General features: G+C 41.8%; 1 protein-coding gene across 1 annotated transcript in view; it reads left to right on the top strand.

Annotated features, from left to right (window-relative positions):
- The window catches only part of LOC114439964 (uncharacterized), a 176,079-nt gene that overhangs the window by 142,213 nt on the left and 19,292 nt on the right, over window positions 1-14,574 (top strand). The gene's annotated exons all lie outside the window — the stretch shown is intronic.

Genomic DNA, 14,574 nt, shown 5'->3' with positions numbered 1-14,574 from the left:
AATTCATAGTTTTCAGGATTCCATACTTTAATGGTTAAATGCTGCATCAATGGATGCATGTTTGTTAATAAAACAGAACTTTCATGTAACCTGTATTTTTATTTGAATGATTTTTGATTCAGAAGCTCCTCCCTCATTAACCCACAATGCAAATCCAGATGTGTTATAAATCATACTGACAGACTGTCTGTGTTCAGTGCTGCGTTCACACCTTCTCTGTCATCATGATGGTCAAACTGTCTGCTGTGTTGACAGCACTCTGTCTGCCCTGTCAGTGACTTCCTGATCCTGAAATGTTCCCTCATGTCAGTTTGCCCGTCTCACTTTCTCACGACTCTTTATCTCTGGTTCTTTGGCAGGTTTAAGTGGTCAGACTATGGAGTCCCTTCCCTCAACTGCAGTGCTGAAGACACCTCGGGAGACTCTCAGTCTCTCCTGTAGAGGATCAGGATTTGATTTCAGTCAGTATGGCATGCACTGGATCAGACAACCTGCAGGAAAAACACTGCAATGGATGGGAGTTATTTGGTATGATGCAAGTAAAACTGTTTATGCGAGCAGCATGCAGGGACGAACAGAAATCACCAGAGACAACAGTAACAGCATGGTGTACCTGAGACTGAACAACTTACAGCCTGAAGACTCTGCTGTGTATTACTGTGCGAAACACTCACAGTGTTTAAAGTGATCAGAAAGGCTGTACAAAAACTCCACAGAAAACCTTTTAATGAACACCTGAAGGTGGCAGCAGAAGAATTTGGAAAACACTGACACACACAGACACACACAGACCCACACATTTACAGTCTTGAAGCAGCAGTTGACATTGTGGTTCATCACTTCCTGTTTTTAAAGCTTCCATCAACATGTGCTTTAACAGATGGTTTAAGAGAAATTAAGACACAGCAGGACAGAGAGACACACCTGACGAGACAGAGCTCCACATTTCAGTGACACATCCAGAAAAAGTGGGTCAGCTGGAGAGCTGCATGGACTTGACATTATGTTCACCTACACTGTGATTGCTACATTAGCATAATCCAAGCAACAGGTGCTTTAAAAGTAATAGAGACTGAAGTGACCATAATTGGAACTGGAGGGCGGAGCTGGCTGAGCTCTCATCCATTTACTCAAGATTTCTTTGGACACACATGCACAGACATCCTTTCATTCTTTCTTCCTCTCTTTCTCTTCTTCCTCCTTTATGTGAGTGTCTCTGTGTGGAGATGTCCTTCTTGTCCTCTCCTGAGTGACAAGGAGGACTACAGTATCAGAGGTCTGGATTTCCTGTGTTTCCTCACAGGACTGGTGATTACCTCTGTGTCCATGTTTGTAGATTTGAACCTGTGTTTTCCTCTGCCCCCAGTTCAGCCTCAGTCTGTCCTTTTGCACATTTGAACCCTTGTTAAACCCTTTGTTTCTCCAGAGGTCATTCACTGTGAGTTTATCTGAACATCATTAACAATACAAAATAAACACTGGAAACACAATCACACTGTGATGAGAGAACAACACAACTGTTGTGAAGTATGTGTGTGTTGATGTGAGACTGAACAGCTGATGGACTCGTGGACATCTGTTCAGCACTTTGACCAAATATATCTACAGTCTGTGTGAGGAGGAGTCAATGCAAAACTCAGACGTCTTCCAGCTCTACTTATCTGCCTGCAGAGAGGATGACAGAGGACAGTGGACACACAGTTTAACATGATGGACTGTAGGACAGGACTGCTGCTTCTAACTATCTGCTGGGCAGGTCAAACATACTCACTGATGTTCAGCTCTGTCTTTAAAAAGTGATCAGCTCACAGAGAGGGACTGTTTTATTCTTTGTCTTGACAGGTGTTGATGGTCAGACTCTGACACAATCTGAAGCAGTGCTGAAAAGTCCTGGAGACTCACACACACTCACCTGTACAGGAGCTGGATTGAACTTTAATGGCCCTTGGATGGCCTGGATCAGACAAGCTGCTGGAAAAGGACTGGAGTGGATCACAACTGATACTGATGGTGGCAGCAACTACTACTCTCAGTCAGTCCAAGGCCGGTTCAGTGTCTCCAGAGACAACAACAAACGGCAGGTGTATCTGCAGATGAGCAGACTGCAGCCTGAAGACTCTGCTGTGTATTACTGTGCCAGAGTTAGTACTCACAGTGACACAAACCATCAGCAGAGCTGAACAAAAACCCCTCAGTGCCTGAACACTTGTAACATGAAGCCACCAGAGGAGGCGCTCTCACTCCACTGATCAACTCACAGAATCTTTCCAGCATCCATCTGTCTTCTGTTTCCTGTCAGAGAAGCGTTTCATAACAAAAAAATTCAAATGAATCAATCATTGATCTAATGGTTCATCATGACTCACAGCAACACTTTCTTAATTACAACATAAACAGTCTAATGTTCATTTGTTCCTCTGAACTAAGCAGAGATTTTAAATAGTCTCACATTTGTTGGAACTGATGAAGAGAAACTACAGTTTGAGTCTCTTGTGACCTTTGACCCCTGCAGGCTGTTTTCAGGCTGACTTCACTGCTTCTCTTTCAGCCTCTTATCTTGGTCTCTGTAAGTGCTGCTGTACATGCTGCAGCTTGTTGGTTTCAGGACAGTCTGGACTCTGCAGATGTTCCATCATTTCATATCATCACACATGTACAGCTGTATATGAGCCTTTATGTTAAGGACACAGTAATGAATATAATAATATAACATAAACATGTAAATGTGTGTGAGGACATTGTGTACAATTTTTGTTCATCAGTATTTTGATCCCTGTTGGTGCCTAGAATTCATCCTATGAAGGGGAAACTACTCAGAGGTCTAGGTAAGAAAGAAAAAAGATCCACAGAGAATCAGTGTCAGGACATGAGCCCCTCCCTCCTTGTGACGTCCTGATGCAAATCTTGAGTGTGTGCAGTGTACTTGTGTCATTCTGAGCGCTCTGGTTCTCTGTGTGGAGCATCAGAGGTCAGACGTGCAGCCTCAGGATGATGAACACACTCACTCTGCTGCTGCTCGCTCTCTCTCTGCCCTGTGAGTCCTCCTGCTTCCTCCTCTTTCTCCTCCTATCAGAGCACATTTGGAGCCTCGCTCTGTCACTGACAGCACAACAAACTTCCCAGATGACCGTCTGACTTTCCTCTCTGCTTCCTGTCTCACTTTGTCCTCAGCAGGTTGTACAGGTCAGAGTATGGAGTCCATTCCTTCCAGTTCAGTGGTCAAACAGCCCGGAGAGACTCTCAGTCTCTCCTGCAGAGGATCTGGATTTAACTTTGGCTGCTGTGTTATGAGCTGGTTCAGAGTAGTGGCTGGAAAGCGACTGGAAGTGATTGGACACGGTTTCTCTGATTCCAGCAGCAACACTTATGGAAGCAGTATGAGTGGACGTGCAGTGATCAGCAGAGAAGACAGTAACAGCATGGTGCATCTGAGACTGAACAACTTACAGCCTGAAGACTCTGCTGTGTATTACTGTGCCAGAGACTCACAGTGTTTAAAGTGATCAGAGAGGCTGTACAAAAACTCCACAGAAAACCTTCTTATGAACACCTGAAGGTGGCAGCAGAAGAATTTGGAAAACACTGACACACACACAGACACACACATTTACAGTTTTAAAGCAGCAGCTGACGTTGTGGTTCATCACTTCCTGTTTTTTAAAGCTTCCATCCACATGTGCTTTAACAGAATGTTTAAGAAAAATTAAGACACAGCAGGACAGAGAGACTGACACACAGGAATGGAGGAGAGAGCACAGCTCCACATTTCAGTGACACATCCAGGAAAAGTAGGTCAGCTGGGGAGCTGCATGGACATTGTGTTCACCTACACTGTGATTGCTACATTAGTATTACAGCTAACAGGAGCATTTTTACTTCACTCAATCCAAGGAACCACTGACACAGCCTAAAAGTGCACTGTGGTTCTCTGGTTAACTTTAAACTCAATCATTGCATCTAGATGTAATACAGATAGCACCCCTTTTATTCTGGTAGGTATTATCAAAACTATCACAGCTAGTTAGCTAATGGGTGTGAGTGTGAGAGTGAATGGTTGTTTGTCTATCTGTATTTGTCCTACAATGGACGGGACACCTGTCCAGGCTGTACCCTGCTTCTCACCTGCAGATAGCTGGGATAGACTCCAGCCCCCTGTGACCCTGTACTACAGGAAGAGGTGAGTTCAGAAGATGGGTGGAACGAAAGTGTTTTCATGTGTCAGATCTCTGAGCTTTGCTTCATTAGAATAAAAGAAAGTGACACAAGTTTCATTTTCTCTCAGTACATGAAGGATGTGACACATTTTGATTCATTTATTTAAGATGGACAGAATATGTTTCATGTTTTCATGTCAGAGGACAGAAAACATTCAAAAAGTTCAACCTGAGGAATCATTAGTCAGACATTGAACGTGTTCTCCTGCTCTTCTTATACAAATGTGCTGTTCTCTGTTGAGCCTGTAGAGGGTGGTGTAAGAGCCATGTTTGAGTAATTGTAAATAGGCATCAGAGGCATTAGGGGGCGCTAAAGGGGTGGCGCCCGTGGCAGTGCCACAGGCTGCCACAGGTGATTTAAGTGGGGAAAATAAAAGCATCCGGTGCTGATTATTGGGGAAGCAAACAGTTTTTTAACTGTATGAAGATTGCTTTGTGAACGGTATTATTTTGTTGTTAAGAAGTTGAAATTTTAATTTATTCAATCTGAGTCAAGAGTTAATAAACCGATATTATTTTACGGCAAGATAGAATCCTGTTTCATTCATTCAAATACACGTCAAACAAACATTGGGCATCAGCCGGTAGCTGCATGTATTGGACGTAGTAGCTACAGGTGGTCTATGCAAACTCTTCCTCTTATAAACTCAGCATCTCTCACACAGGACACTGAGACAGAGTCCAACAGTCTGAAGTCCAGTGTTCCTCTCAGCATGGAGCAGACTGTAGTCTGGAGTTTGTTGTTTGCAGTCAGTCTTCACGGTGAGAAAATCCATCCTGCTTTGTGTCCTCTGATTTCTGCTGCTGGATGCTGATCATCATCTGTTCTGTTTGCAGGAGTTTGCAGTGAGATCAGACTGCAGCAGACCCCCTCTGAGCTGAAAAGACCTGGAGACACAGTGAAGATGTCCTGTGTCATATCAGGATTCACCATGACGAGCTACTATATTCACTGGATACAGCAGAAGCCAGGGAAAGCTCTGGAGTGGATTGGGTGGATGGACACAGGTTCAAACTCTGCGAGCTACAGCAGCTCCTTTCAGAGTCGTTTCTCCATGACTGAAGATGTTTCCAGCAGCACTCAGTACCTCCAGATCAGCAGGCTGACAGCAGAAGATTCTGCTGTTTACTTCTGTGCTCGACACACAGTGACTGAAGAGAGCAGAGCAGCTGTACAAAAACCTCCACACACACACATGTGACCTCAAAGTCTATCCACATCTTCACACACTTCATGATGTTCCATCACTCAGACCTCATTATAAACATCACAGAGGACACATGCAGTTATTTTAAAAAGAGGAAGAGGCTGAAAGTGTTTTATTGACTGTGAGTTTATCTGAACATCATTAACAATACAAAATAAACACTGGTAACACAATCACACTGTGATGAGACAACAACACAACTGTTGTGAAGTATGTGTGTGTTGATGTGAGACTGAACAGCTGATGGACTCGTGGACATCTGTTCAGCACTTTGACCAAATATATCTACAGTCTGTGTGAGGAGGAGTCAATGCAAAACTCAGACGTCTTCCAGCTCTACTTATCTGCCTGCAGAGAGGATGACAGAGGACAGTGGACACACAGTTTAACATGATGGACTGTAGGACAGGACTGCTGCTTCTAACTATCTGCTGGGCAGGTCAAACATACTCACTGATGTTCAGCTCTGTCTTTAAAAAGTGATCAGCTCACAGAGAGGGACTGTTTTCTTCTTTGTCTTGACAGGTGTTGATGGTCAGACTCTGACACAATCTGAAGCAGTGCTGAAAAGTCCTGGAGACTCACACACACTCACCTGTACATTCTCTGGACTCTCATTAAGCAGCAACTGGATGGGCTGGATCAGACAATCTGCTGGAAAAGGACTGGAGTGGATTGCAACTAATTCTAATGATGGTAGAACCTTCTACTCTCAGTCAGTCCAAGGCCGGTTCAGCGTCTCCAGAGACAACAACAAACAGCAGGTGTATCTGCAGATGAGCAAACTGCAGCCTGAAGACTCTGCTGTGTATTACTGTGCCAGATACTCACAGTGACACAAACCATCAGCAGAGCTCAACAAAAACCCCTCAGTGCCTGAACACTTGTAACATGAAGCCACCAGAGGAGGCGCTCTCACTCCACTGATCAACTCACCAGTATTCATCAGTCCAATCCCTGTTGGTGCCCAGAATTCATCCCATGAAGAAGAAACACCTTCAGATGTCAAAGGTCAGAAAGAACAACGATCCATAAAGTCATAAAGTTTCATGTATCACGGTGATAACATCAAGTATTCAGTAGCATGAAGCAACAGGATTGTACAAACAGTCAGCATGTTATCCACACACGACATTTCCTTATCACAGAGAATCAGTGTCCTCCTGCACCTTCTTGACCCCCAACTCTTGTAACCTCACTGTTCCACTTCCATCCCTTTCTGACCTCATCTGTCAATCTGTCCATCAACATAGTAAACAAGCAGGGACTCAAAGCAGATCATTGATGAAGACCCACCTCCAACTTGACCTCCTCTGTCTGACCTACAGCACATTTCACTACAGCCATACAGATCCTGAACCACTCTGATGTACTTCTCTGTAACTCCTGACTTCCTCATAGAGACCACAGCTCCTCTCTCAGCAGCCTGTCATGTTCTTTTTCTAAATCCACTACGACACAATGCAGCTCCTTCTGACCATCTGAGCAAAAATTGCGTCAGTAATTCTCTGTCTGAGCATGAAGCCATGCTGCTGCATTCTACTACTCTTTCCCACCACTTCATTGTGTGGCTCATCAACTCATCAACGTTTTAGAGCAAAGTTGCTGATGTTTTTCCAGCAGCAGCATGATTGATGTGAACTTTGGATCATCAGCTGGACAGTGTAAACCCAGCGTTCATCCTCCTTCAGCTCTTCAGTGAACATGTGTCTCTGTAGCTGCTGATGCTCCTCTGTGTTCACCAGCTAGCTGCTAGCTGTGTGTTAATCCAGGAGGAGCTGCAGACTGCAGTCATCACTCTGAGCGTCCCCTCTCACCTTTGTCCACAGTGTCATCAGATGAAGGATTAAATTAAAGAGACTGACGTGCTCCTCTTGGAGGAGGAGGAGTCAATGCAAAGCTGTTCTCTCTTTATATGTGCTGCAGAGCTCAGTGTAACATGCACAGTGCAGACTGCACAAAGACTTTCACCATGATCACACCTCTGATTTTATACATTGTGTTTTGTGCTGCAGCTGGTGAGGACAAAATAAATTCTGCTGGACAAAGACGCTGTTTAGAAGACTCTGTGCTAACCAGCTGTTTCCATGTCTGCAGGTACTGAGGGTCAAACACTGACTGAGTCTGAACCAGCGCTGAAAAGACCAGGAGACTCACACACACTCACCTGTGCAGGGTCTGGATTTGACTTTGGCAGCTACTGGATGGCCTGGATCAGACAGGCTGCTGGAAAAGGACTGGAGTTTGTTGCTACTATTGAGTATGATAGCGTCAGGAAATACTTCTCTCAGTCAGTCCAAGGCCGGTTCAGCATCTCCAGAGACAACAGCAAACAGCAGGTGTATCTGCAGATGAGCAGACTGCAGCCTGAAGACTCTGCTGTGTATTACTGTGCCAGAGTCTCACAGTGACTGAAGGTGGTTGAACAGCTGTACAAAAACCTGTCTTTATGTCTTTATGTTTGGTGATTGATTAGGAGAATGACCAGAAAACTGATAAAACTGAAAATTCTTTCATACTTCCTGAGAACATATCATAGAACAAATAATCAACATTGACTCTACAAACTGCCTGTTGCATGACAGCATGCTGTTTCTGTGAGGCTGCATCTGTCTGAATCAGTTTTCACTGTCTGATTTTCTTTTTTCAGTACACACACTGTCCGATAGTAAAAAGTTTCATGGTTTAAATGATACAATGCACACACAACATCCTGAATAATTTAATTATCAACTTTATTCCCTTAAAATTTAAAAAACGCTGACCCTTTATTGAGTGTTCAGACCTTAATAACTTGCCTGTTCAGAAGAGTCAGAGGTCAGCACTGTTTGTGGGCCTGAAGTAGAGCAGAATAATATGCATGGTTAACTGACAGCCCCAATGAAACCTTTGAATAGATAAAACAAGTTAACAGACCAGATGCTGTGGACTCCAGAATAAATAAAACAAAAGCTGCATTTTGTTCTTGATGATTCTTTTATCAAAGTGTTTTGTTCAGTAAATAAGGACAAACTTTTTTATATATACATTAATATCTTCAGAAGAAAACCTTTGTCACCATAGAAACCCTACTCCATCATGTGGAGCTTGTGTGTTATATGTTTACATGTTCTCTGTTAAAGGGCGGTCTATGCAAAGTCTTCCTCTTATAAACTCAGCAGCTCTCACACAGGACACTGAGACAAACAGTCTGAAGTCCAGTGTTCCTCTCAGCATGGAGCAGACTGTAGTCTGGAGTTTGTTGTTTGCAGTCAGTCTTCACGGTGAGAAAATCCATCCTGCTTTGTGTCCTCTGATTTCTGCTGCTGGATGCTGATCATCATCTGTTCTGTTTGCAGGAGTTTGCAGTGAGGACAAAATGGAGCAGACCCCCTCTGAGGTGAAAAGACCTGGAGACACAGTGAAGATGTCCTGTGTCATATCAGGTTACAGCATGACGAGCTACTATATTTACTGGATACAGCAGAAACCAGGGAAAGCTCTGGAGTGGATTGGGAGGATGAACACAGGTTCAAACTCTGCGAGCTACAGCAGCTCCTTTCAGAGTCGTTTCTCCATGACTGAAGATGTTTCCAGCAGCACTCAGTACCTCCAGATCAGCAGGCTGACAGCAGAAGATTCTGCTGTTTACTTCTGTGCTCGAGACACAGTGACTGAAGAGAGCAGAGCAGCTGTACAAAAACCTCCACTCACACACATGTGACCTCAGAGACCTGGAAGATGGAGCTAAATGATTGGTTTCTGGGTTTAATCTGTGCTTTGAATGGTGTCAAGCTATTTTCATCATGATTTTGGTTAATCCACAATATGCAGTATTTGTTATAAGACTCCTGGGTCTGAGCCTCAGCGTCTAGTATAGAAATCCAACAGCAGTGTGTATGAAGATCTGCTGGATAAAGTACGAGAGGACCAGGTTTGAACGATGTCTGAGCGAGGAAGAGGAATCCCGGTTTGTTTGCTCTGTGCAGAGCCCGCTTTAAACAGCTGTCTGTGCATGTGTGTGCACTCCTGGATCACTGTTTTATTGAGTCAGAGTGCCAGAAGCAGCCATTCAGAGCGGTAAGGCTTTTATATTTGTTCTTTATTTTTCACTGATTTAGTTAAATTAGAGTCAGTAAACAGATATATGTAGAGTTATGAGAGATTAAACTACTGAGGAGCTAAATGTATTTTATTTTGTGTTTCTCTATTATACAATATAGTTGTGATAATTTGAGCACTTAGGTTGTTTTTACAGGTTAAAAAGGTTTTTAACTGTGTAACGTCCATTAGTTTTTGGAGGCATTTGAAATTTGACAAATTCTAAATTAATAAAAGATCTTATACTCTAAATTATTTATTATGAGCACATGTCTTCATAGTAAATGTTACAGCTCCTTAAATATGGTTTTGTCATTTAGCTTTGTGTTGTGTATTTCTGTCTTTTAGAGCAGCAAACACTGTGTGGTTTTTGTATTGGTGTTTGTCACAGTGATGGATGGCTGGGGGGCACTGTGATAAACGCCCATACAAAAACCTAAAGCCAGTCTTCTGATCACTTCTTCATTCTTTGGGTTTTAAAATGACTGAAACAAGACTTCTGTCTGTAGGATGAGTACGTGTTGTGTTTACCTTTGTTTAATGAGCAGTTCAGTGTTTATAAGTCAGTTAATTAACAGTTTAAAGATCCAGTGGGTGCACAGACCTGCATGATGTTAAATTTAAGAAATGACAGAGAACCAACAGAAAACATTTGATCACAGTTTGACAGCAGGACATTAAACTCAGCAGGATTTCTGTGCATTTCTAACATCTGTCGTGGTTTTTGGTGTTTTTTCAGGTGCTCTGAGTTTTTGTTCAGCCACTGAATGGAGATGTATCACTGTGGTGCTTTTGATGTCTGGGGCAGCGGGACTAAAGTCACAGTGACCTCAGGTAAGCCACATTTCTACGTTATATTTGTGATAACTGGTTTATTCTTTTATTTTAAATGTGTTTTCTGATGGTGGAGAAGTTCAGCTCATGTATTAAAAGTTATAATGATCAGGTCAGAGTGGATAAAGCAGAGGTGATCAGATGTTTTCAGTGCTGCTGTTTCTTTAAAAACACAAACTTTATGAAACATCATCATTGAACGCAGCTTTTGATCTTATTTAATGTGCCGTGTATTTATTTTACATGGAGTTAGACACTGTACACAGTTCAGTTAAACAACAGCCTGGATAATACGTAGGAAACATTGATTTATATAACTTTATTATTTAAGGAGATGATCGCTGAATTAAGAACAAGTTACTGTGTAAAAGCCTGATGTGTGCAGGTATTTCTTGAGTTGAGTTTACTGTAACATAAAAATACATTTCTGTTGTAAAGAGACCCAGAAATACTCAGTTTATTTTTAAAAGTGTTTATTGAAACATTTTGAATTGTGAGGTTGAGAAAGAATCATCTGTTTGTATTTTTAAACACGCAGAATGTGAAGGTATTTATGTACTTTAACTTCCTCTTCTTTCACAGGGACGACTGTCGGACCAACGGTGTACCCTTTGGTTCAGTGTGACTCTGCATCAGATAAGTCTGATCAGATCAGTCTTGGCTGTCTTGCGCGTGACTTCAGTCCAGACAGCGTTACTTTTGAGTGGACTCGTGGAGGGAACAAACATGCTGAACAGTTTGTTTCAGTTCAGAGCAACAACGATAAATTTACAGGAGTCAGTGTGATCAATGTGATGAAATCTGACTGGAATTCATTCGCCGAGTACGCTTGTTCTGTGACTCATCCTGGAGGAAACAAAAATGTGACATTGCGTAAAGGTATGTTACTCTGTAAGGTGTTTGTATAAAATGTAGAATAATGTTCCATTTATTGGGAAATATGGCAGATGTTTACCAGCTGAAGCTAGCAGTGTGATGAATGTACATGTTTGAAGGGATTTCTTAGGGATAAGGGATAATTCTTACTCAGTTACTCATTTCTGAGGGAAAAATAACATGTAGCAAAGTATGGTATAGATTTAAATATATGTAGAATGTCTGTCTAAGCTATGAGGTCCATGACAATCATGTGGAAAATGTAAAAGTAGGAGTTTAAGCAGCATCTGTTGAGTCAGCTGTCAGACTTTTGACCTTCAGACCAATGTGCTTCTAAAGTGTGTAGTGTCTTTTTAAACATGTCACAGAGATTATTGTGAATCCTCTCGTCCTTCAGAAAATAAAACTTCCAAACTGAACCTGCCAAGTCCTGTGGACGTTATCAACAATCAGATGGCAGAGTTGGAGTGTGTCATCACTGGAGAAGATAAAGCTCTTGTATCTGCAGCTAAAATCACCTGGAACATGGATGGAAGCAATATATTAAAAGGCGCCACAGAGAGCCCAGTGATGTACAGCAAAACCAGCAAACTGACTCGCAGCTACAATGAGTGGCAGAGCGTCAACTCAGTGTCCTGTTCTGCTGAAGGTTTTAAACAAGTTTCTGAGACTTTCAGCAGGGGTACGTATCCACAATAAAAACACTGAATGACTGTTACACTGTTTTTTGTTCTCTGCTAAACTGAGTCTCTCTTTCAGATGTGAAAGGCACAAACGTGACCGTGCACGTGCGCCAAAACATAGCCAGCTCATCAGAGGTCACGCTGGTGTGTCTGGTCTCCAGTTCCGTGCTGCAGAATTTCTCCATCTACTGGCAAATGAGGAAAGGACAGGACGTGTCAACCCATGAAGGCATCAACTTTCCTGCTCAGCCAAACGAATCCAAAACTGGCTACTTAGTTACAAGTGTTTACACCACCACCAAGGAGCTGTGGAAGCAGAGCACTACGTTCAGCTGCAACATCAGGTTTGATGACGAAAACCTCACGACAATACCAGGTGGAGCGTCGAGCAAAGGTGATAATGCCTGTTACTGTGACAACAAAGTAACACCAAAGTAGATTCAGCTTTCCATGTTGTATTTTGTGGTGATGTGTTGTTGTGTCTCTGTGTGTATTTCCTGACATGGAAACCCTCCATCAGTCATTGTGATTGTACAAAAAAGTGTTTTCTTTGTCATCATGTTGTGTTTTAATGTGTCTGTGTCATGTTGTCTGACGTGTGCTGAGTGTTCCCAATAAATGTTGCATGGAGACACTTTGGTTACATGTGTACATGAATGAAAACACTGCACCACAAAATGAAGAAGCACACATCTAATCCGCTATACCTCCTCTTCTTAACTTCACCCTCAGAGACCAACATAGCTTTTGCTCTCAGCTGCACAGACGGTTCCACTGATGAAGATGAGCTGAGTAGCCTGTGGTTAACGACCTCCACCTTCATATTCCTCTTCATATTCTCTCTCTCCTATAGCATGATATTCAGCCTGGTCAAGGTAAACATGCAGGACTTTTTTCTGCATTTTGACCTGCATTCACATAAACAATAAAACTTTAAAGGAACTCTGAGCTGCTCACCTGTTGGTTTTATTCCCGTCTTCTTCACAGACGAGGTAGAATGACTCTAAAGTGCTCAGAGGTCTGAGTTAGTGATGAATACATTGTAATGCTTTTAAAATTAGAGACATGATCCTCAAGTTCTAATCTACAAATTAATCAACTGAACAGTTGAACAGCATGATTTAGAGTTCCTCTGTTTGTCTGTTTGAATGCAGCAATAAAACAAAAACATCTCAGATGGTGACATGAATCTGTCTGTGACAGAGTTTTAGAGAAAGGTTGCTAAATGATTCAAAAAATACAAATGATTTTCTTTTTCTTTTTTTCAGATGAAGTGACCGTGAAGGACGGATGCATCTTTTTTTTAATCTAAATCACATGTACATAATGAATGATCTGCTTAATTTCTCATCTTTGTTGACAAACGGATCATCTCCTTTGCATTGTATTTTGTGTGTTTGCTGCTTTGCTTTCATTAATATTCTCACATATTTTGACTGCATTCAAAATTAAATAAAGCGTGAGATGAACATAAAAAAGCCTCGGACGGTTTTTTCCTGTTGTTTGAGTCTCAGTTCTCTAAGAACATCTAAAATAACTCCATGTGAAGTCAGCACACCGTGAACGTCGGTTATCACTGGAGCTCTGCAGGTCTTTCAGTTTCCGGGTGTTTCTAAACTCGACGTCCTTAGAGAGCTGCTTCCCCGCTCTGTCTGCACCTCTGGGACTGCACCTGCAGCACCGAAACTTCGAAGAAAACTTTAAGAACTACTAAAGCTTCAACGTTTTAATTTTTGTTTTTATTGTTTACATGTCCTAAAACTTTTAACTTTTTAAATTTTGGCACTGTAATTATGTGTGTGCACCATGGTTTGTCCATCAAATGTCAGAAAACACTGTTTGATAAATCATGGACAATCAACCAATAATGTAAACAATCATCAGCAGCAGATCTCGTAGACTGCAGCATGAAGATTTACACCTTTACAGCTAAAGACAGCCGGCACATGGTGTCTGTTTACTTTTTGACACATAGCATAGCATTACAAGTAAAAGCAGCCAAATGCAGTTAAAGTATTAATATTGAAGCCCTGGATTGGTGCTTTTATTGATATATTACCGTGTAATACAGTTTGGAGGTCAAAGGTCATTGTGACCCCACAAAACACAGTTTTATATATAATTCAATATGCTTATGTTCTTACATTTTTAGTAGGATAGAATGATCAAGTGATATTATATATTATATATAAAAGGTCAAAGGTAAACGTCACTTTGGAAAAAGAAAAAAGTTCGAGGACAGGCTTTGACCCACAAAACTTTCCACCATTGATTATTTGTTTACATGTATCATTCAAATGATGCAAACTACTGTGTAAATTAATAAATTAAACAATAAATAATAATCCCTAGGATTTCAATAGGGCTCTCGCACATTTTGTGCTCGGGCCCTAAATATATCCTGCTTACACCAGTTACACTCATGAATGAGTTTATATTTTCTTTGAGGGTCATACTCATACTTTCAGACTTGAATCAGCTTGTTGATGTTTTAAGGTTTATAAGGTGGAAAATACTGCCATCTAGTGGAAAGGACTGTAAAGATTAAGTGATCCATTACTGTGTTTTTTTTTTAGTACAGGAAGCTGTGATTATTATAACACATGCACTCATTATGCGCAGGTTACAGCATGTTTGTATTTTGATGTGCTTGTTATTTTCTTTGCTCTATTTAACAGT

Source organism: Parambassis ranga, chromosome 8, assembly GCF_900634625.1.
Source record: "Parambassis ranga chromosome 8, fParRan2.1, whole genome shotgun sequence".
NCBI lineage: Eukaryota > Metazoa > Chordata > Actinopteri > Ambassidae > Parambassis > Parambassis ranga.
The sequence above is the reverse complement of the archived record's forward strand: the minus strand, read 5'-3'. Positions and strand labels throughout refer to the sequence as shown.